Source organism: Anser cygnoides, chromosome 23 (genome assembly GCF_040182565.1).
Source record: "Anser cygnoides isolate HZ-2024a breed goose chromosome 23, Taihu_goose_T2T_genome, whole genome shotgun sequence".
NCBI classification, from domain to species: domain Eukaryota; kingdom Metazoa; phylum Chordata; class Aves; order Anseriformes; family Anatidae; genus Anser; species Anser cygnoides.
In genome coordinates, this window is record NC_089895.1 from 4,565,544 (window position 1) to 4,585,765 (window position 20,222).

The 20,222-nt window shown below is 47.4% G+C and overlaps 1 protein-coding gene across 7 annotated transcripts in view; it reads left to right on the forward strand.

Moving 5' to 3' along the window:
• Window positions 1-20,222, forward strand: part of RERE (arginine-glutamic acid dipeptide repeats) — a 232,582-nt gene that overhangs the window by 46,439 nt on the left and 165,921 nt on the right. The window contains exons 1-2 of one of the 7 annotated variants that reach the window (XM_066982185.1): window positions 2,830-2,987; window positions 3,343-3,479. The exons of 4 other annotated variants lie outside the window; for them this stretch is intronic. The gene's annotated coding sequence lies outside the window, so the exon portion shown is untranslated. Of the gene's footprint in view, window positions 1-2,829; window positions 2,988-3,342; window positions 3,480-18,346; window positions 18,364-20,222 lie in introns of those variants that run through there. 2 more of the 7 variants (XM_066982186.1, XM_048067316.2) reach the window with 2 other exon arrangements.

The window sequence follows — 20,222 nt, forward strand, 5'->3', positions numbered from 1 at the left end:
CAAACTGCGAGTTAATGGGTGCTTCCCAGCTCTTTGCGTAAGGAGAGGTGTGTGTGGGTGTGTGTGTGTGTACGTGCTTTTAAGCAGTGTCAAGAGTTACTGACAGCGAGTCAAAACCTTATTTTTTTCCACACTTTCAGCTTTTATCGTTGATTATCCTCACCTCCAGGTGCCCTGTGTAACTAGTGCCCGTAGTGGACTTAATGGCAACTCCTGGGCCACATGTCGAGGCCCATGGCATACGGAGCTCCTCCGATTGCACATCGCCTGTCTCCTCTCATTACCTGCTCACTGTGACAGTGAGAAACACGGGCTGGAGCTGCCATGCTCGGAGTGTGCCCCGATAACCAGCACATGGCAAGCGCGATGCGCTGCTAGCACTTGTTCCAAAGCTGCCTTTGGGTGAAGCTCCGATCGAGCCCGCTCTAGGTCTTTGTGTGACTAGCTGGGATGGTTTTTGTGTGAGTAGTTGGGACGGGTTGTGTGCGCACCTAACTCGGGGCTCGTCCCTTTCTCAGACATGTGTGCTATTAGCGCTGATGATAAAAGAAATGCTTTTGTGAGTTTATAATGCTGTGACTAGCAAAGGTGTATTTAATGACCAAGAAAAGAGTTTCATCTTTTATAATCCATTTTCAAAAGGAAAGATGAAAAGTCTCCGTTGCAAAATGGAGCTGGAGGCTGCGCTCAGTGCATGGGTTTTTTTGAATTTAACTCTGTGAAACGGGGGCAGATCTACATATCTCGCAGGAAAGCCAATTAGTGAACTTTGAGTTGCTTCTGATGTCAGTGATTGAATGCCGGAGCTGTTGTGTTCATTCAAGGATCTCAGATGTGCTGTACAAAACCAGGTGGGACCTCAGATGGCTGCACTGCCACCTACCACGCTGCCAAACCCTGACGTTGGTTTGCCCTGGCTTTGCGAGGCAGCGTCTGAGGCTCGAATCCAGTCCTGCTGTGCTCAGACTGCTGGATGTTATTGCACTTTGCACTGTTGAACAACTTTAATTGTAATGGGATATAAAAAAATTCTACAGATTCATATTTCTTTAATTTGAGTGCACTTTACCAAAATACACTGACTTCTAGGATTAGCAGTTCGAAGTGGCAGGGAACTCTGTCCTAAAGTGATAACGTGTTTTTGAACAAATCCCATCAAACGGTATTTTTTTTAAATACATGGAACTTGGCCTGAATGAACTTACTGCTGGAAAGCTCTTGGAAGTCATTGGAAGTAAATACTTCCTCAAATGCACACTGGAGCAGTAAGTTCCTTTCCATGGCTTGCCAGATGTCAGGCCATATTTGATTAGAAAATTGAAGTGAGGATAAATGCAGTGGTTGCTTTGTGCTGACTTGAGGATTGAATTTCAGCTCTGGCAGGTTTGGAGCTATCACACAGCTACTTGGTTATGAGGCTTATTTTGAAGCCGCTCGCCTTTCCAGCACAGGCTCCAGCTGAGAAGCTGTTGTACAATGGATATTGCGGGAGCAGAGCTCGTGCTGCACACCATTTTCAATTTGTATCGATCATAGCAGTCTTGCAAGGTGGCAAGGGCATTAGAATTAATCAGCTACTTGTGCTTCAGCTGTGTTAGTGGTTTTAGGTAGCAATTTCCAGAAAGTACAGCATAATTTTGAAGCTGGACCTTTGTCTCCTGAAGGACTCCTTGTACAAAACAGGAGGCATACCTATGGATAAAGGGAGGGGAAACACGCAGCTACAAATAACAAACAGCGTCAGGAAAAAAATCACTTAGCAGACAGTACTTGAGGGTGTTGCTCAAATTAAGTGGTTCTGTGAACCTTGGTTCTCCCTTTCTGTAAGTTAAAATACTACTGTGGGACTGGGAAGTGGATGCGCTCGGCAGGGCAGCAGCGTGCCCTGGTTCATTCATTACCCTCAGGTAATAAATCACATCGATGGCTTGTTTTGCGTTTTCCTCCGCGATGGAAATAGCAAAGCTTTGCTCTAAACCGGGGCTGGCGCTACCAGCCGAAAGGCTCCTTGGTGTCGTTCAGGCAGCCTCCACATCCGCGGGCAGACACGCGGCTAGAGGTAAATACCCGTTATTTAAAAAAAAATAATAATAAAATATGGCCGATTAAGTACAATTAAAAGGAAGAGGTTTTGCTGAGCAGACAAATTCCTCTTGCTGCTGGGGAGCGGGGAGGGCTGGAGGGAGGAAGGCTCCTCAGGAAAACGGCTCGCTGCTCCAGCAAACCTGTGTGAGGGGGGCCTGGGCGAGGCACCTCTGCTCGTTGGGGGACCCCTCTGGACCCCCCCCAAGACCCCCACTTTGTCCCCTCCCAGACCTCCACTACACTCTCCTACTCCCCCTTAGACCCCCGCTGTACCCCCTATGCCCCCCCAGACCCCTCCTACAACCTCCTAGGCCCCCCTAGCCCCCTCCAGACCCCCACTACAACCTCTTATGCCCCCTAATTCCCCTTAGACCGTCACCTCAGGCTCCCCCCTGACCCTCTTAGGCTCCCTCCTGACACCCCTACACCTCCTTAGACCCCTACTACACCCCCCTAGCTCCTCCTAGACCCCCCTTAGACCTCCCCCTAGCCCCCCGTAAACCCCCCACCCCCTCCTAGCCCCCTCTACCCCCCATCCCCTCGCTCCCCCCGGCTCCCTGCCGCCTCCTCCATCCCCGGGGCCCCGCCGGGTGGCCTCGGGCCGGGCTCCGCGCCGGGTTTTCCCCCGCTCCGCCTGCCGGGGCCGTGCCCGCCTCCTGCTGCCGCCGCCGAGCGGGGGCCGGGCCCGGTGGCGGCGGCGGCGGCGGCAGCGCCGTGAGGGGGCGGCTGAGGGAAGGAAGGGGGGGACCCGGCGGGGGGCCCGGGGGGCGCCGCTCCTCGCTCCGAGCCCCGGCCCCGCAGCTGGGCGGCGAGGAGGAGGGGGCCTCCTTTTGTTCGCCGGCTGCGGCTGCTCCTCGCTGCCTCCTCCTCCTCCTCTTCTTCGTCTCGACCCCGCCGCTGAGGTGAGTGAGGGGCTGGGGGCGGCTGCGCCCCGAGTGCTGCTCGGGGGGGGTTCGCCCAGCTCACGTCCTCGCTGCCAGCACCTGGCGCGAGAGCTGGCCCCTGCTCCTGGTCTCCTTTCCCTCTTGGTAGTTCTCATGTGGGTTTCAGTGCTTTTGTTGTTACGGGTTTGGGATTTGGGGGTGTTTTCTTGCCTGCTCCAGAAAAAGTTGCGCCAAGTCGGTAGGTGAGGCCGGCCGGAGGAGTTGGGGATGCGTTCGGACACAGGGCAGCTCTCCATAACAAATGCTTTGCTTCTGTGCCCTAAATATAAACAGGCTAAACAGCTGTACTGCGCTTAATTTTTACTTCGAGCAGACGCGGTAAGAAGATAAAGAATCACATTTGGCTCATCTGGACAGACAGCTCACCCCACGGAGTGCCTGCCCATCACCGAGGGCTTCAGCGCAGGCTGTGACTTCTCCACCGGCGCTTTGAGGTGCTGCGAGGCCACGGTGGGTACCCTGCGTGGCAGCGGCCGGTCCCGCTCTGCGTGGCTGGGTTCGGGCTCCTCTGGAGACCCATCGGCCTCCTCCCAGCCTCCTTTACGTGTCTGGAAGCGCCTCCGGGCGAGGAGAAGCTCAAAATCAGCGTTCGGCGTGAAAAAGAGGAAAGTTGAGAAGAGAAAGGCGGCGTGGTGTAGCCTGAAACGTTCCGTGCTCCACCAGTATGGTTCTTCTGGGAACTCCAAGTTGAAAGTAAACAGGATTTAAAGCCCTACAGACAGAGGAACACTATTCCAATGTAAAGCCATTAATCTGCAGGCAATTAGTTCCAGACGCGCAACCAACTCTGCATTTTTGTCAGTTTTTGTTCTTACAGGCGATTGCATTTTTGAGTACTTATAGTGCCTAGTAAATATCACAAGACAGACATTTTAGATGCTTAACAGCAAGTTGAGAATTGTGTGGGAGCAGCGTTTAAATGCTTTTATTTGTTTTTCCAACCCGGTAATTTAGTAGTGTTTAAGCTATTTTTATAAAGATCTCTGGGAGCAGTGAAAGGTGGTTTTGAGTGTGGAGCACTTGAGCGCTTGTTGTGCTCTGGCAGGCTGGTGCTTGGCAGGCACTTCTCCAAGTGCTATTTGATCTGGCTGCAGGATAGAATGGACTAGGATTACACCATTTTTCCCCCCCTGTGGCTGTTTGAAAGTGATGCATCAGCGAGCGGTGGTCAATAGCGTATTTCAGGACTTAAACCGTGTGTATTCTCCCGAAGCAGGTTTCCAGAGAAAGGTAGTTAAGATTTTGTCTTGTTTTGCGGTCAGGATTTATGAATTGAGGCGAGGACTGACGTAATCTATCCTACCGCTTCCTTTGTGTGTTTTATAGTTGATAGTGCTTTGTTTTACTTAAAATAGCCCCGGCTGTTTCTCAAGTGCTTTCTATCTCCTTTGTGCTGCGGCCTTTGCTAGAAGCTGGCAACTTGTTCAAGTTGTGTGTGATTGTGCCTCCGTGAGGAAATGGTTCCTTCGCTTTGTCACTGAGGTTCAGGGAATTGCTTGTATGTTAAGTGGATGAGCCTTTAATTTTAATTACCATAATGCTGTACACAGCTGTTCTGTCAGAAAGCGGTGCCTGTCGGCAGTTTTACTACAGGTTGCAGAGTCTCTTGGTGCATCTCCCAACCCCTCTTTGGCTTTCTTTTATTTATGTAGCTGTGACGAGATGGGGCTTTTGTTTCCTGATGGGAGTGGGTAATAGCTCATCTGTGAGAGGGCTTTTGTTTTGATTTTGCATGTGAGGAAAGGAAAACAAGCTATTTATTATTAAACTGATGCTAAGCCTCCTTGTGGTTAGGTAGTGTGACCTTCCTCAGCCCATCGCGTGGCCAGGGGCAGTGCTGACCGTCATCTCGCAGGGCCAGCGTGGGCTTCTTGGGGTTTGTACTGTGAGTTGCTGCCATGGGGAGTGACCTCCACGGAGGTGAAGCACTTAAAGGGTTGCTGTGCTCTCCATCTGGAAAAAAAAACAGTAGAAACAAAGCCAGTCCCCTTTGGCACCTGAGATTAGTCTCCTACTGCTGCAGCTTAGACCTCTGCAGATTGTGGAGTTACCCTGGCTCTGACTGCAAATCCAGGCTGACGCACAGCCTGTAGTCCAGCCAGCCGGTGTTGATGGCCTAGATGAGCGGCCAGCCGGTGTTGATGGCCTAGATGAGCGGCTTAGGTTAGATGTGGTTGAGGTTTATGGGTACAAAAAGCCCTGTTCGAGTAACTTTGTTTCATCTTGGTCACAGGGTGCTGCAGCTTTTTAGGAAAGGTCTCTTTCAGAGATCTGATGTTTGCCTCTGTAAAAAGCAGGGAGCTTTATGGGTTTGCCCCTGGATGTTAGGTCAGAGTGTGTAAGCTGGGCGGTCCTGGTTCTGGGACTTTGAGCAGGTACAGAGAAGTTGTGCTAATGCTCTGTTTGCTGAATGAGGAGTAAAATCAGCCTGTAAAACACTGAAAACCAGTAGTTCTGACGTTTGTTGGTACACACTGCCAGCGTACACCTGACATCCACTCGCTGGTTTCAAAACACCAAAACAATAATGAAGACAGAGGGTGCAGAAATAGATACCGTGTTGAGATGATCATCATGCATTCAGTGCTGTTTTCCCCTAAGGGGTTTTCAAATTAAGGATATTCCTTTGCAGCATTAGCCCAGCCTCTGACAGCCGAGTGGATTAAAACACGACGGCTGGAGTTGTTACAGTCCCAGCTGTTGGCCTTATTTCTCTGGTGGTCATCGTTATGCTCAGCCCCCCAGAAGGATTATCTAGATTGTAAGTGGGACATGGTTTTGACCCACCATGGTTTGGTTAAGTAATAATTCTAGTTGAGTTGAATACACTCTGCAGAAAGCAGAAGCAGCTCAGGAGGGAAGGTACAAGTGCACCAGGCAATTCTCTTTTAGGTGTGTGAGGGTTGCAGGGACTTGGCTTCCTTGGCTCCTAGCGAGGAGCTCCAGAGGAGCAGGTAGAACTGGCACCGCCGCCTCTGCGTTAGGGAGCAGAAACTGCGTACAACCGGTGGGGTAAGGCTCAGATCGGTAAATGACTGTAGGAACATTGAATTGCCCTTTTTTTCATTTAAAGTGTAAATAAGAGATGCTATCATAATCACTGTTCCTAAATTAGAAGGCTTCCCGATAATCTGATGTGAATCTCTAATGTTCAGTTGCATGGATCTGCTTCATGTAGTCCATCTTTGCCTGCAGAGCATGGTGTGTGGCTCTGCAAGTGTTTGCTCCGAGGGGCAGCGAGAGCGGCTCTGGTGCATGAACAGAAGTTGTGTGGGTCCCTGATTCCACGTCACACTGGGTTGCACACAGCACGTGGTGCAGTGAAGATGCCCAAACTGAGCTGGATAGGCCTCTTCTCAGGGTAATTTATCAGCCACTGCTAAAGAAAGCAACAGCCCACATCGGTGTAATACACTGAATTAGGTAATAGAGGAATAGGACCCATGAAAAACTTCTTATAAGCTAGTTAGCTCTGTTTATGAAAAGTGTCGTGAAACATCTTGAAAAGGATCAGAGGGAAATGTGTTTTTTATACTTCAACTTTCCTAACAAAGGTGAAATCCTTTCCAGAAGAAAGGACAAAAATAATATTTATTCCAAAGTTAGCCTGGGGTGGTGGTTTGAGTTGTGACCTTTGGATGCAAAGTGAGAACAAATAGCGGTGAAAAATGTAAATGATTAAAACAAGCTGGCCTTCTTTAGGAAATGGTTTTGGTCAAGTTTTGCCAAGAAAAGGCTGTAGTGATAGGATAAACACTCGGCTACTGGAATAAATAATATTTGATTGCGATGTGTAAGTTTTCTTATAACCACGTGGTTTTTGTGTGGTGGTGGGTTTGCAGTTCTGGCTTTCCCTGATGTTAGCAAAAGCATGAAATTAACGGTGGCTGTGAAGGCAGTGCTGACAGCGGAGCTGTATGCTTGCTCTTGGGGAAGTAACAGCAAATTTTGAAAGAGACTTGGCTTGATTGGGTAATAGCAAGTGTGGAATAGCAAATCTGGAATGCAGTAATATTTGTTCCTAGTTAAATATATGCAGGTTTTCTAGTTAGTCTTATTTTAAAATAACTTCACTGAAAAGCTGTTTGATAGGTAAACCTTTCATTAAACCCACCCAAACTTGGCATAGCTGCACTGTTGCATCTGTAGCACCAGTTCTGTACACGCAATGCGTCTTTTTCTTAGGTGCTGATTTGAATTTTCTCAGAACATTCAAAACCGAAGATGCTTTGGTTTTGGCAATGTTTTCTTTGTGAACTTGCTTGTTTAGAGAGATCAAAATGATCTGCTTTTGAGATAAAGCTGAGATTCTCTTAATAGGCAGTAACTGTTTCTGCAGCCTCTGGGGTCTGACAAACTTCTGTTCTGTGTATACGGTTAAAATTTCAAGCCTTTCATGGTGGGAATGTCAGGTTTTGTGCATGTGCTAATCTTGTTTCAGGAGGTCAGGGCCTCTGTGTTTTGATAGTTGTTGGGAACTGGCGAAAGTGCAGAGTGTAGCCATTGCACTGGATGTTTTAATCCATAGTTCTGTCATTCCTCATCCATCTAGGTAGTAAAAAGCAGTAAAATGTTCAGAAATGTAACACTGGCAGTGTAGCTCTAGGTTCTCTCCTTCCTGACTGTGGACGTTTCAGTCTCCTAATCTTATCGTCTGCAAAATTAATCTATTTACCTCGGGCAGAGCCGATCTGTTACTTCCGCTGACCTTGGGAGGTTCACAGCCTTTTGCTCCTGCCAGCTTCCCTCCCTGGGGTGCGTGGCTTGGGAAGGCACCCGGCGGGGAGGAGGCGTTTAAACCCGAGCACGGGTTGGAGCCGGGAGCTCAGCTCATTGCATCTTTCCGTGTCGTGCAGTTTCTGGGGTTTAGTCAGTGGCTGGTGACTAAAAGTGGCCTCAGCAGGTGGCTCAATTGCAAGATGATATGGAAATGACTGAGCCAGAGCACGACTCGGTTCAGCTCGGGCATTTGGAAGAAAAAAAAGCCTCCATCCTTACGGGATGTGGTAACAGCCCCCTGTAGAATTGGCTTTTCGCAGGCACTCAAAACATAGTGTATTTGCTCAGTTTCCTATTGAAATCTAACAAAGGAGCCAAAAATCAGATTTCCCTTTCCTGATAATAAAGCTATTCCTTCGAGATCAGAGCTGGGAATGGATTTTTTTGCTGCAGCAGTTGCTGCTTATTAACGGAATGCTCCCAGGTAATCTCGTATGCTGGCTTGGCGGAGCGGGTGTGAGGAGGAACACGTCGAACCCGCGTGCTTAATATTCGAGTATTGTAATTGACTTCAAGCTGGAGACCCAGCCTGTTTGTAGTTAAGACTGATATAAAAGAGTTAAGAGCAGCCCAAGGTTATTAGATCATTTGGAAACTGATTACCCTTTCACAGTGTAATAAAGTAATTATGAATAGTGTATGAAAATTGGTTGCAGTCTGTTTCAACATTATGACTGCCTGTCTTTAAAAGGAATTGCATTGTCCTCTTTTGTGTTGTTCTTATAATTTACATATTCAAAGCACGTTAGATATTTGTCACTTCCAGCTGTAAATGCTAAATAGCATTTAAAAAAACAAATTATGCCATCTGTTTGTGTAGGTTTCTGTGAGGTTTCTCAGTTCTTGATAATATTTCACCTTGGGTCTGTTCTCTTTACAGTAGTACGTGCCGCTGTTGCTAAGGGAATACGAAGCGCGTCCTGGTCGGAATTGAAAGAGGCCTTTCACGCGTGGAGCTGGTGGGTGCGACCGAGCAGAGCTCTGGCAGCTGGTGGTGGGGCATTGCCCTGCAGCCCCGACCTAGGGAGAGGTGGGGGTTGGAAGGAAGCCTTTGTGATGCTCTGTTTTTGATTTAGATAGCCCGTGATCAAATGCTCCCATATCAAGCTGAATTTTTCAGATTTTTTAAAACGTAGCCTAATGTGATTTGTGTGCAAATGAAACTGGCAGCTTTGAGCAATAGAATTTATGACTAAAATATTGTTAATGTTGAAATAGGCAGAGCTGTGATCTCTAAGGCACAGCTAGGAATGACTTGCCATGGGATTGCGTGTGTTGCCTGTGCACCTTTTACCAGTCCCCTCTTTGCCAGGGGGCCGGTTCAGCTCCTGGTGGGGCTGCTGCTGATTTCTTGGCATCTAACAGCACGCCCTGAGTACTGGCACTGCTTGGGGTTGTCTTCCCTGAGGGTGGTAACGAGGGTGGGCAAGTGCTAGTGGTAATCTCCTGCACTGTGTCCCCCTGTCTGCTGGTCCAGAGCCTGTATCTGGGGGCCAGGAGGATGTGCAGTTTCCCCTAAAAAGATGTGTGACCTCTGCGGGGTTGGTAAAAGCAGTCCTGGTGGGTTTTAAAACATGGAGACAGCGCTGTAAATCGGAACAGTGCAGGGATGTATGTTTAGCTTACCGAGTTTGACTTTTTTTTTTCCAAATGCTGCTGTATAAAGTTATACTTTGTCATAATGTTTTATGGAATCCATGCTTAGGGCTGAGTGGTTTCCTTCTGAAGACATGCTGTGGTATCTGAGATGCCAGAGGTGAAGGAACAAGATAGTTATATTTATGCTCGTGTGGGAATTCAGCAGCGGATTAGAATTTCAAGAGCACTACAACACTTCTGACAGCAGAACCTTTGCTCGGTACTTATCTCTCTGCTCATTTCAATAGAGGGAGTTGTTGGGGACAACTTACAAACGCTGTCTGTCAGGTTAATGAAATCCTGAGGCCGTTTTCCTCTCCATGCGACCTGTGCAGCGCTGTGGGGCGATTTGGTGCTGACCTCAGGTTCCTGGGCACTGCGGTGGTCACGGGAGCATCCTGCTGGATCTCAGCATCATGCAGGTGCCGCAGCGTGTCCAAAACGGTGCACAAGGGCTCTCTGATAGCACAGCGCCATGGCTTTAAGCTAAATTGATATCTTAGGCTTCAGTTGCATGCTTTTATTGAAGTTGAAAAATGGAGTCCTTACCGGGCTGCTTCAGAACACTTCAGCTGGCAGCTGAATAACTGAAGAGCACGCTGGACACAAGGCTACCTTTTTGTGTGCTCTTACATCTTTATGAAGGTTCCTGAAGACTGCTGATGCGGCTGAAATACCCCTTGAAAATATTAAACGTGAGATTCTGCGATGTGGTTTGTGCATTGCTGTCACGGATATCTGAGTTCGAGGGGCCTCCAACCAGGCCAGGCATGCTTCATAACCACTGGTGTCATTTGCTTCAAAACCGAATTTGTAATGCACTCTGTGTGTTTGAAATGTGCCAGTAGCTCCAGATTGGTTTGAGTATCTTCCGTGGAAGTTCTGCAGTATGTTATCTGCTTTTCTTCAGTAGATAAACAAGCGATCGAGTCCTGTGTGGATAGATGATGAGTAAGAAGAACTTTCCCCATGGTTATCTTGTTTAAAACCTTTTCCTGTCTCTTACGGCCTAAATTGTGCATGTGATTTCTTCAGTTGATTTTTATATCGGAACATAGGTCTCAATATGCGAGGAAAACAGTTTTGTCTGGAATTTATAGTGTTTTTCCCTCTCTGAGTTCTTGCTTTGTTTTTTTTTTTTTTGTTTTGTTTTGGGAGAGAGTACATGGTTTTTGTTTTCCCCAAAAGGCCAGTCCTTTCTGGAGCTTTTAAAACTCTGAACAGCATGAATTAAGTTATACCTTAACAGTTACCTTAAGTTATACCATTAAGTTATACCCATCCAGGAAGTAAAAAAGAAAGAAGTATGCACGGCGCCACTGTAAAATCCTGAAAAGGTTTTCACTTCCCCCCTTGGGTGAGGGCTTGATGAACGTCCTTCTGTAGGAGTTTCTCTTGCTCTTTCTTGGCCTATCAGTGCATTCGATGCTAAAATGCTGTCCACAAAAACTCGTTTCAGATTCTTTATTCAGAATAGGTGCAGAAGAGCTCTCGAAATGCCTGCTAGTACCAGGACTCATTCTGATTCACGGGCCAGACGATAATTCAGTGCGTGTTGGGAGCTAGTTGGCAGGTAATAAATCTCACCTAAGCTGTATTTGTTATCCCCTGGGAGAGGCTGCAGGACTGCTGGAGAAAACAGGCTGATCCCCGAGGTGCTGGATGAATTTAATTGGGTCCCAATTGCTGGCGCTTGGTGCGACTGCTTCTGCAGTGTTCTGTAAGTGTGGCTCTGAAGCCAGCTCCTGGCTAGGTCGGTGTTGCAGGAGAGCACTTTGGGACGTGGAACATGGTTTCTGAGCTCCTGCTTGTCGGGCTGCTGGCTGCTCAGCGGCACTGAGTGATGGAAGCTTCAGAGGTGCAAGTCCCCCAAGGTCACAAATAAAACTTGGTTTTGTAACGTTTGTAATAAATACCGTGATTTGGGAACCAAGGATGGTACAGCAAAGGATCACCAAGTTTTTGTTTGGAAGAACAAGGAGAATATGGTGCTCCTGGTTTGTTACTGTGGAATAAATAAGGTCTAAAAAAGCATGCCCTGGTCACAGATGGATTAAACACTGCTGTGAGCAGCTTAGGGCGCTCTGTGCAGCCTAGCGTCCTGTCCAGCACAGGCTGCAGATGGACAGTTTGTAACCTGATGTTTTGGAGCTGTTAATGGCGTCTAACCTTAAAACTTCACCCTGAAAATAGAGTTGGGAATTTCATACCTTTTCGTTTGGAGGGGAAAAAAACAACCTCTATTTTGCAAGTGTTTTCGGTATGATGCATGGCTTGTGTGGTCTTAATTTACATGTCATGGGGTGTTAGCATATAATTATGGAGTTTTTTTAATTTTCACATCCTCGTTCTTCTCTTTCAGTGTTTCTGGACTCTTATTTTCGTGAGACTGTTGTTCAGTACGCGAAGGATGAGTACCTCCAGATTTAGGGAGGGCGTTATCTGCCACCTCCCGACTGCTGGTGGTGGCAAATGATGAGATGTGGTGGTAATGTAATGTGAACGAGGCCAACAAATTCTTGTGTGGCTTAATAAGGGTTTGCTTCAGTTATTCTACACTTAATGGTTTATGGTCTAATTTTGCAAATCACTGTGCTCAGCAGCTTACAAGATCAGACCTAAATACATTAATCCAACTATATTGCCTCATCCTGTTACATTAGATGCCATCACTTCAGTCATACAATAGTTAAGAGTCTGCACTGAGAGCACTGGAAGTAGAAATTAATGTCTAAAGCATGACCAAAGTCAGAAGTTATTTCACGCAGCCTTAAAACACTTCCTCTTGTTTTAATTAGAAGCAGGCTAATCACTCGGAGTGTTTCTTAATATTTTCATCCTTTTCTCATGAAAGATGCAGGCAGTTATGAACTGCTTTTCAAGTGGATTTATTAGCGGTGGCCAGCAGACTGCTGATGCAATCCTTCGTGCAGCAAGGGGAGGCTGCTGTTAATTTGAACCATAATGCATCGCACTGAACGTGTGGTGCTTCGGATCTAAGGAGAAATCCAATTGCCCAGGAGCAGGAACAGGGTTACAGAGAAAGTGAATTTTTCTGTTGCGTTTGATGCTGTGTATACATAAAGGAGGAGGTTTGAAGGGGGGGGGGGGGGAAGCAGACAAGCTCGCTCACCAACTTCCAGAAATGCGAGTAAGACTTGAGGGAAAAACCACCTGCGAGCTTGCAGGGTGAGAAGTCGTATCGGATGCTGTTGAGTAAATAGAAACCTGGTAGTGGTGTGCAGTGCGAAACCGGCAGGAGCAGCGGTAGGTCGGAGCTCTCCGGGCTGCCGAACGCGGTCTGCAAGCAGCCTGGGTTTGCCTGTGTGGACGTGCCGAGAAGCGCGTGGCGGTGCAGGTGGTAGCTGCTGCTGCACCTGCACGTCGGGCTCAGCCTTGCCCAAGCTCACCAGAGACGGCGTGGGCATTGTGGGGTCCTGTGCACACCGGCGTTTTCACTGACTGCACCGCAGTGGGGTGATGCTGGTGAGAAATACTGGAAGAAGGAGCCTGCGACTGCAGGACTGCTGCTGTTCCCTTACTGTGGTTTTCGGGGGTGAAATGAGCTCGGTGGCTGTTTTAGCAGCCCCTTTGTTAAACTAAATGCAGATGAGAATGGATGCTGCTCCGTAGCAATAAAGTTGCTGCTGGGAAGAAAATACCTAATAGAGAATTTGAAAGGTTTTAAAAAAAATTCAATAATTGACTCATAATCAGTTCATTTACTGCAGGTTATAGGTCTGTAAGGTACTGCTGCCTGCTGCTGTCTCTGGAGTATGCTGAATTCAGAGAACTAATCTCAAGGCTTTGAAACGCTTTGGAAAAGCAGGTTCAGAAGTTGGCTGACCTTTCGAATATCCTGCTTGTGTAATTTCTGGTATTCGGTGAATATAACTAAAAACAATCTTACTGTAGTCTGTCTGAAGAATACAAAAATAATGTGTAATTGTGGTGTCAGTAGTGGATTCTCCTTCTCTGTTGTGCTTGCATGTTGGTGGCTGGAGCTGCCGGCTGTGCGAGGGCAGTTGAAGCAGGAGCTGCCGGTGCTGGAGGAAGCACTGCTCCTTCCTAACTTACCATCCGAAAATGACTACAGGCAATGGGCTTTGTTTGCTGATCTGTTCTACCTGATGGCCCTGCGTTCAGGCAACCTACGTCTGCTAATTTTCCTTGCTGTTAGTCAAGATCCGTGGGATTTGTGCGGTTCCTGTCTTGCGTTAAAGCCTCGCGATGGACTGTTGCGTAATTAGCTGGTCACTGCCATTACTATCGTACATGTTCAGCCTTGGCTGATGGCGGTGTGGGAGGAAGCTGGCCCTTTGATTAAAATGAAATCATTACAATTGTACATTACATGTTGAACAAGGGAATCGTGCCTTAATATTAAGGGGTGATTCGAGTTCTTACTATTTGAAGAGGCAAGAAGATAAAGGCAGGGACTTGGGATGCTGACAGTGTTTGCTGTGATAGGCCTGTAGGCACAGGCAGTGTAGGGTTTGTGTTTTAAAGGGTAGTGATGCAGTTGAGGGGAGGAGGTGGGTGTATGCTTTGTTTTTCTGGGTCTCTGGGGTATAGTCTGCACCAGAGGCTACTGCAGACCTGCCAGGGCCGGGTGTGAGCTGGGGCAAGCTCAGCTGGCCGTCTTTAGGGATGTCTACAAGGTTTTGGGGTGCAGCTGTGCTGGAAGTCAGACGCCAACATGGCCAGCTTTGGTTCTTTATCGCTTAAAACTTTACCATACGACCTCTGAGATGCAGACCCCCTTGGCAAATAGCTTTTAACACGTGGTTTGAGATCTTTAGCGTGGGATATGGAAAGGTGATGAACTGTTGCACTGGCTTACTGCAGGTGAGCTTGTATTTAAACAGCCCACCTGTCTCCCAACTGTCTGTGCTTGCACTTGTTCGCTCTTGCACGCCGCGCTGTGTTTGCTCTTGCGGTGCTGTTGCTGCTGCCTCATAGCAGAACCTGCTGGTGGAGTCCACGAGCGGAGATCGAAGGTCACGCTTCCGCTAGGAAGGTTTTACTACTTTAAATACTAAGCGTTTGTTACCGTGTTCCGTAAATGCACTAAAGGAAGTGAGATGTAATTTAATACATTGCAGTTGTTAAGTATTACGAAATGATGAGGAATATGCTGACCGTTTGCTGGAGGCAGCCTCTAATACGGGGCAGAGATCAAGCCTGCATTTCACACACGAATAAGCACTCTTAAGCTCCTGATTACAACAGTGCTTCTGTGCTGGGAGGAGAGGCTTTGCCGGGAAGAAAATTCAGATGTCTGTGCTGTCATTAAGCAAAATAAGCTGCTGCTCAGAGAAAACGAGACTGTCTGAAATGAAAGACAGTTTCTCTTGACAGAAAGCTCATTTGTCTAGATGCCTACGTAAAAGTGTTTTAAAACAGTGGGCAGCCAAACACGTGGCCTGCTAATGCTTATTGCGCTTTGTGATAACTTTGTACAATTTCCCCCCTTGTTTTGAGACGGAAAGAGCAGAATATCCCTGCAATTCCAGTGTTGTGGAACTTGGTGGGGCTTTATTTAGTCCTATAGACGGTCTCCGCAGCTCTCAGGGTGCTGCTTTCTTTAGATGGAAATCGCTTTAATTACGGGCGCGATTCAGTGGAAACGTCTGGTCAGTCAGCCCACCCTGCAGTTACTCTTCCATTTTGAGTAATTCAGCTAAGCAGTTGTGTGGAGTGCAGTGAAACAGCTAATGTGGCCCGAGACCACAATTTTTGCCTTTGATCGCCACTCAAAGAAAGGTTTTTCCAAAAATAACCTGCTCTAGTTTTAGTTTGAGTGGTTTAAATGAAGATATTTTGGAGGCTTTTTAGAAGATGAAAGGCTTGGGGAAGGGCAGAGGTTTGGAGAGGGGAAAAGGATCCCATGGAGAAGAGGCAGGGCGGTGTATGGTGAGAATGCAACACTGGAACGAGTATCTACCAAATTGTCAGGGAGGAAGGTACCAAAATAAAAACCAGGATGGAAATTTAAGTTAATTAGTTTGGGGTATGTAGAGATCTACGTGCAGTTACCTTTGTTGTTATGGTCTCACTCAAATCTGTACACCCCAGTGAACGTTTTCAGTATCGTGCCATCGTATTTTTCTTAAAAGAAATGACTTTGCAGGAAGGCGGAGGTGTGTGATGCACTGGCAACTCCGACAGTCACGTGTTCCTTTTAAAATTAGAGCTATTATAAAATGGGGGTGTGATTCCACTTCATGGAAGTGTTCTTCAGTGGTGCTGTTGTGTGCCAGGAATTTCTCTGTATGCTTTGATTTCTGTCTTGGTGCTTCCCTGCTCTGAATTTACAGCATTTGTAAGTGCTTGTATTTTACCTATTGTAGTAAACACACTAGAGATTTCTTTTTTTTTTTCCTGAGTTGCCTCACAAGGAATCCAAATGAATGGCATTCAAGTTCTGTCCTTCTTTTTCCTTCTGAGAATCTGTTGTCTTGTTCCAAAACCTCTCATCAATTTAATTTTCCTACAGTACGCAATGGTTTATCAGGAGGAGGTGTGGTGTACTTCTTGGTGCATGGCTCAATCCCATGGCTAGTGTGACGTGATGGCAGATGCCTGCTGCTGCTTCTGGTCCAGGTTTGCCACCCTGGTCCCACTTTTTGTCTCGTTTAGTTTATATTTTGCTGGCTGGCTGGTTATTCTACAAACCCACTTCTGGCTTGGTTGCTGGAAGGCAAGTAGAGCAACTGTGGCTGATAAAACCAGAGTGTTCCCCCAAATCTGCTCTGTTTCCCAGCAAATTCTTTTCAACTTTTCTTTTTTAAATATTGTTAAGCAGCCTTACAATGCAGATGTTTTCTTGGCTCCAGACGACACTGCGTTCCCCGGATAATAGTTCTTGTTACAGCAGCAGCTCTTTACGGGTCCCCTGGGCCTTTTCTCCCCTGAACAGCCCTTTAAAGTGAGGGAGCACGTTGTATTGTAGGAACACTTCAAGAAGTCCTATTTTTTTAAATGATGTTATGGGACTCCTACTTTGCATTACTCAGACCTGTATTGTAATAATCATTTACATTAGCCTGAATGACTTTGGAGAAAGGGAAGCAATACGTGGTTTTGTATTTACTGTCTGTTGATCATTGTTTATTCCCATGTATTACACCTGTAGAAGCCATTCCAGCACCTTTTTGAATTGCCAGAGGAGTTCTGAGCATCGCGGCTTGGTAGAGTGGATCAAAGCAGAGGGCTGGGACCTGGATTTTGGCACCCGAGGGTTCCCCGTCTGCTCAGCTCTGCTGCTGCTTGCTGTGGGTGTGAGGTGACCGGGGGTAGATGCTGGGGGGCTCACTTTAGCGGTTTGGACATCACGGGCTGAGCTTTTCACTGGTGGCAGCCTCACAGCGTGGGGTCTGCAGGCAGCTGAACGGCCCTAAATTAAAGAGGGTAGAAAGTTGAGCTCATTTATCTGAGCCTGGGAGATGTTACTGGGAGTACAGAAACTTTCTAACACTATCGATTTGAGGTTGTAGCTCTTAAAGAAATCGCATTTCTCCCCGGAATTATGTGGAATTGCATTACTTTCATGGAAGCCTGTGTGTAAAACTGTCGATGTTTTCAGAAGGCCTTTCTCAGTCCGCTGTTGCGAATATGGGGCAGCAGCTGGGGAGGTAGGAGCAGTGACTTACCCGCCAGGTATCATTATATTTCCCCCGGTCCTTCAGTCCGCCTCTGTGGTCAAAGCTGACTGTCTTATAAAAATGTTGCTCTTACTACTAACTGAATTCAGGACCTCTTGCAGGTAGATAATTGTTCTGCCTGTCCTGTGCCATTTAGAATCACAAAGTGAAATTTCCTTTTCCTCTCCTAAACCTTCACTGCTCCGGCCTTTAAAAAGCCTCACAGTTGCCAGGGGATGCTGGCCGTTTTCTGCAGGGGGGTTTTAAGGTACCTGAAATGTTCTTGAGTTAAATGAAGTGAAATGTGTTCCTCCTCTGCAAGCGCGGGTCTGAAGCTATGTAGAGTAGACTATCACTTTCTGTTGCTAAATAGAGAACTAACGTGCTAGTCGCATGAAATCTTGCTTTGTTTTGGGGAAGAATCTCCTTCACTCTTCCTTCTTTTTTCCTCCCACTCCTTTAAGTTTTGGAGCATCAGCAGTCGTGTTGAGAAGACAGGGACCTGGGCTCTTACCTAAGCTGTAACTCGCCCGTCACACAGCCCCTCGCCCAGGATCTCAGGACGATGCTGCAGAACCTCGGTCGTGTTGGTGTGAGGTGGGGTGTGCGGGGGGAGCGCTGCAGCGTGGCGCTGCACAGCCTCTGATCTCAGAGCTGTGAGCACAGCCGATGGAAGGCACAGCTCAGAGACGCCTTCAGAGAGCTTTTGTTCTCCTTTTCGCAGGTCAAGTCTGGCAAATAGCGAGGGGGGAAATGAGGCCGTTGCCTGCGGTGAGGAGCACCTTGGGTTTCTGCCCTTCCTCCAGTGGCGACTGCTGCTCAGCCACGAGCTGCTGCTGAAGGCAGTGCCTGTTTGTTTCTCTGCATGCTGGCTTCCTCGGCCATTTGGGGATGATTAGTGGCGAGCAGTTCAAAGTGAACAAACACGCTTTTAATTGCATGCACTTACAAGAGCTCTGAACTGTAAATATGTAACTCATAATGACCATTCCTGGCCAAAGTGTTCCAGAGCTGTGTTTGTATTGTAAACTCAAAGCGCAGTGAAGGAGATAGGGAAGACAACTGATAAGAGGCATATCATTCATTGGAGAAGGACTCAGAAGAGCTCCTGAAAAGGCCTGTAGCAGGCTTGCTTCCAGGCAGGAGGGTGCAGGCTGGTCCCATGGGCATTCGGGAGCGGGCAGCGAACCCCTTGTCACCCACCCTGCTGTAAAGCTGGTAAGGCAGCGGCGTTGGCAGGGCCCTTGGAGGAGAGGGCCTTGGAGGACAAGGTATGTGGTGGGGGTACCAAAAACCTGACCATCCCTCTGGTTAGCAGTGTTGTGTGCTTTTCTGTGTCCTTTCTGGCAGAGCAGGGTGACCTAAGGTTGTACCACTGACGTGTCGCACTTGGGGTGCTGGGGTGGAGAAACACGTTCCCTGTGGGCTAAGGTACAGGCTGACTCCTCTGTATGGTCTGTAGCCGTGCTGAAATTATTACAGAAATTGGTAATGTGGAGGTTGTCAGAGGCATAGAAGAAGCCTGCATAGCTGTACCCAAGAGATTTCTCATCTGGATCACAGAATATAGACGACGAGTGCTCTGCCTTGCACGTTCTCCCACAGAAGGTAGGTCTGCTGCAGGTGCTGCTGCTGCTTGGGGTAGCCGGACAGATGTTAGCTATCTAAACATTGTTTTACTTTCAGTAACATCAGCCAGGAAGAGTTCTGCTGGTTCAGGGCTGCCTGAGTTGCTTGGATTTTTCTTTTTTGATTTGATGTTAGAACAGGACTCGAAGTGACACGGCTGTGTTTACTTTAATAACCGGGTCTTCCTTAACATCTTTTGAAACTGCTTCCAGATTGTTTTCTCAAACTACTGGTTGAAAAAAAAGTCACTGTGCACCATGCCAGAAGAATTTTTAGTGAAATAACCTTTTCTCAACTCGATCCCTGCCAAGCTTTCATGTTTCAATTTTTCAGGAGTAATTATCAGGAACAGAAGAAATGTTGAGCCTCAAAGTAAAGGGTTAACAGAGCAGCGGTATTACACCAGCACAACAGCTAGTGCAGCAGTAGTAAGGACTGCTTGAATCCCAATTTTTTTTGGCAGCCCATCTGTGTTTGGGCTCGGGATGTGGCAGCTGACGGGAAATGCTGTAGGTGAACTCAGCGGGATCTGCATTACAAGACTTGGGGCAAGTATCTTTGGGGAAAACGTCTCCTCTGGAAAACCTCCATGAAATGCTGCGTGGTTATAATGGTAGAGAGCTCTTGCTGCATCTTTTCTTTTCCTTCTCTCCTTCCTATGCTGGCATCTCATTGAGTTTGACTTGAGTTTGCAACCCGTGCGGTGTTGTCGCAGGGCTGCTGGCTCTGGCTCTCCAACTTGAGCTTACAAAGGATCGTGAGGGTGGGGGAATGCTTGTTCTGAGGGGTATCTGGAATGAACTCTTAAAATACTTTGTCACCTCAGTGTCTGCAACTCCTATTTTCAACAGCAAATAGAAGATAAGGGAAGAATGCGGGAGAAAGTTGATAACAGATGTGCTTGGCCTTTTCTGGAGCTTAAAGGTTAAACTTGTGTGCTTCCATGGGGAGGCTGAGCCCATGCAGTTAATTAGCTTTATCACCAAAGGTGGGATCTTGAAGTTTGAGCTGTATACAGGCGACTGTGGGTGCTTGGCTTGGCTGTTGCAGCTGAGATTTCCTTTTCCCAGTGCTGCCTCGTCAGGCTCCCTTTTCACAAATGATCCTGAACATTTTTTCTTAAAGCAGTCCTTCAAACCTACTGAATGTACGGGGGAGTCTTTGTGGGCTGATTCTTATTTATTTAGTCCTTTGCACCAAAAAAAGTGTATAAACTTGAAAAATTCTTCCTTGAAGAAAATCCGAACAAGTCCGTGGAAGGAGCTCTTGTTCCAGCGATTGCAGCACATAGTTCCTTTAATCTGGCATTTGCTGAACACAGTGCCTTTTTATCTTGCAATACGAGACTGAAGGCTTCCAGAAGAATGGTCCTGTTGTGTTTGTTAAGACCGCCGACACATGACCAAACAAATCTTGTTAAAAGACTGGTCTGTCTGGCTGCCTTAAACAAGAGGAGCTCTCCTCCATGGTTTTCCTTCCCCTGTGTACTCCGTTGCCTTTT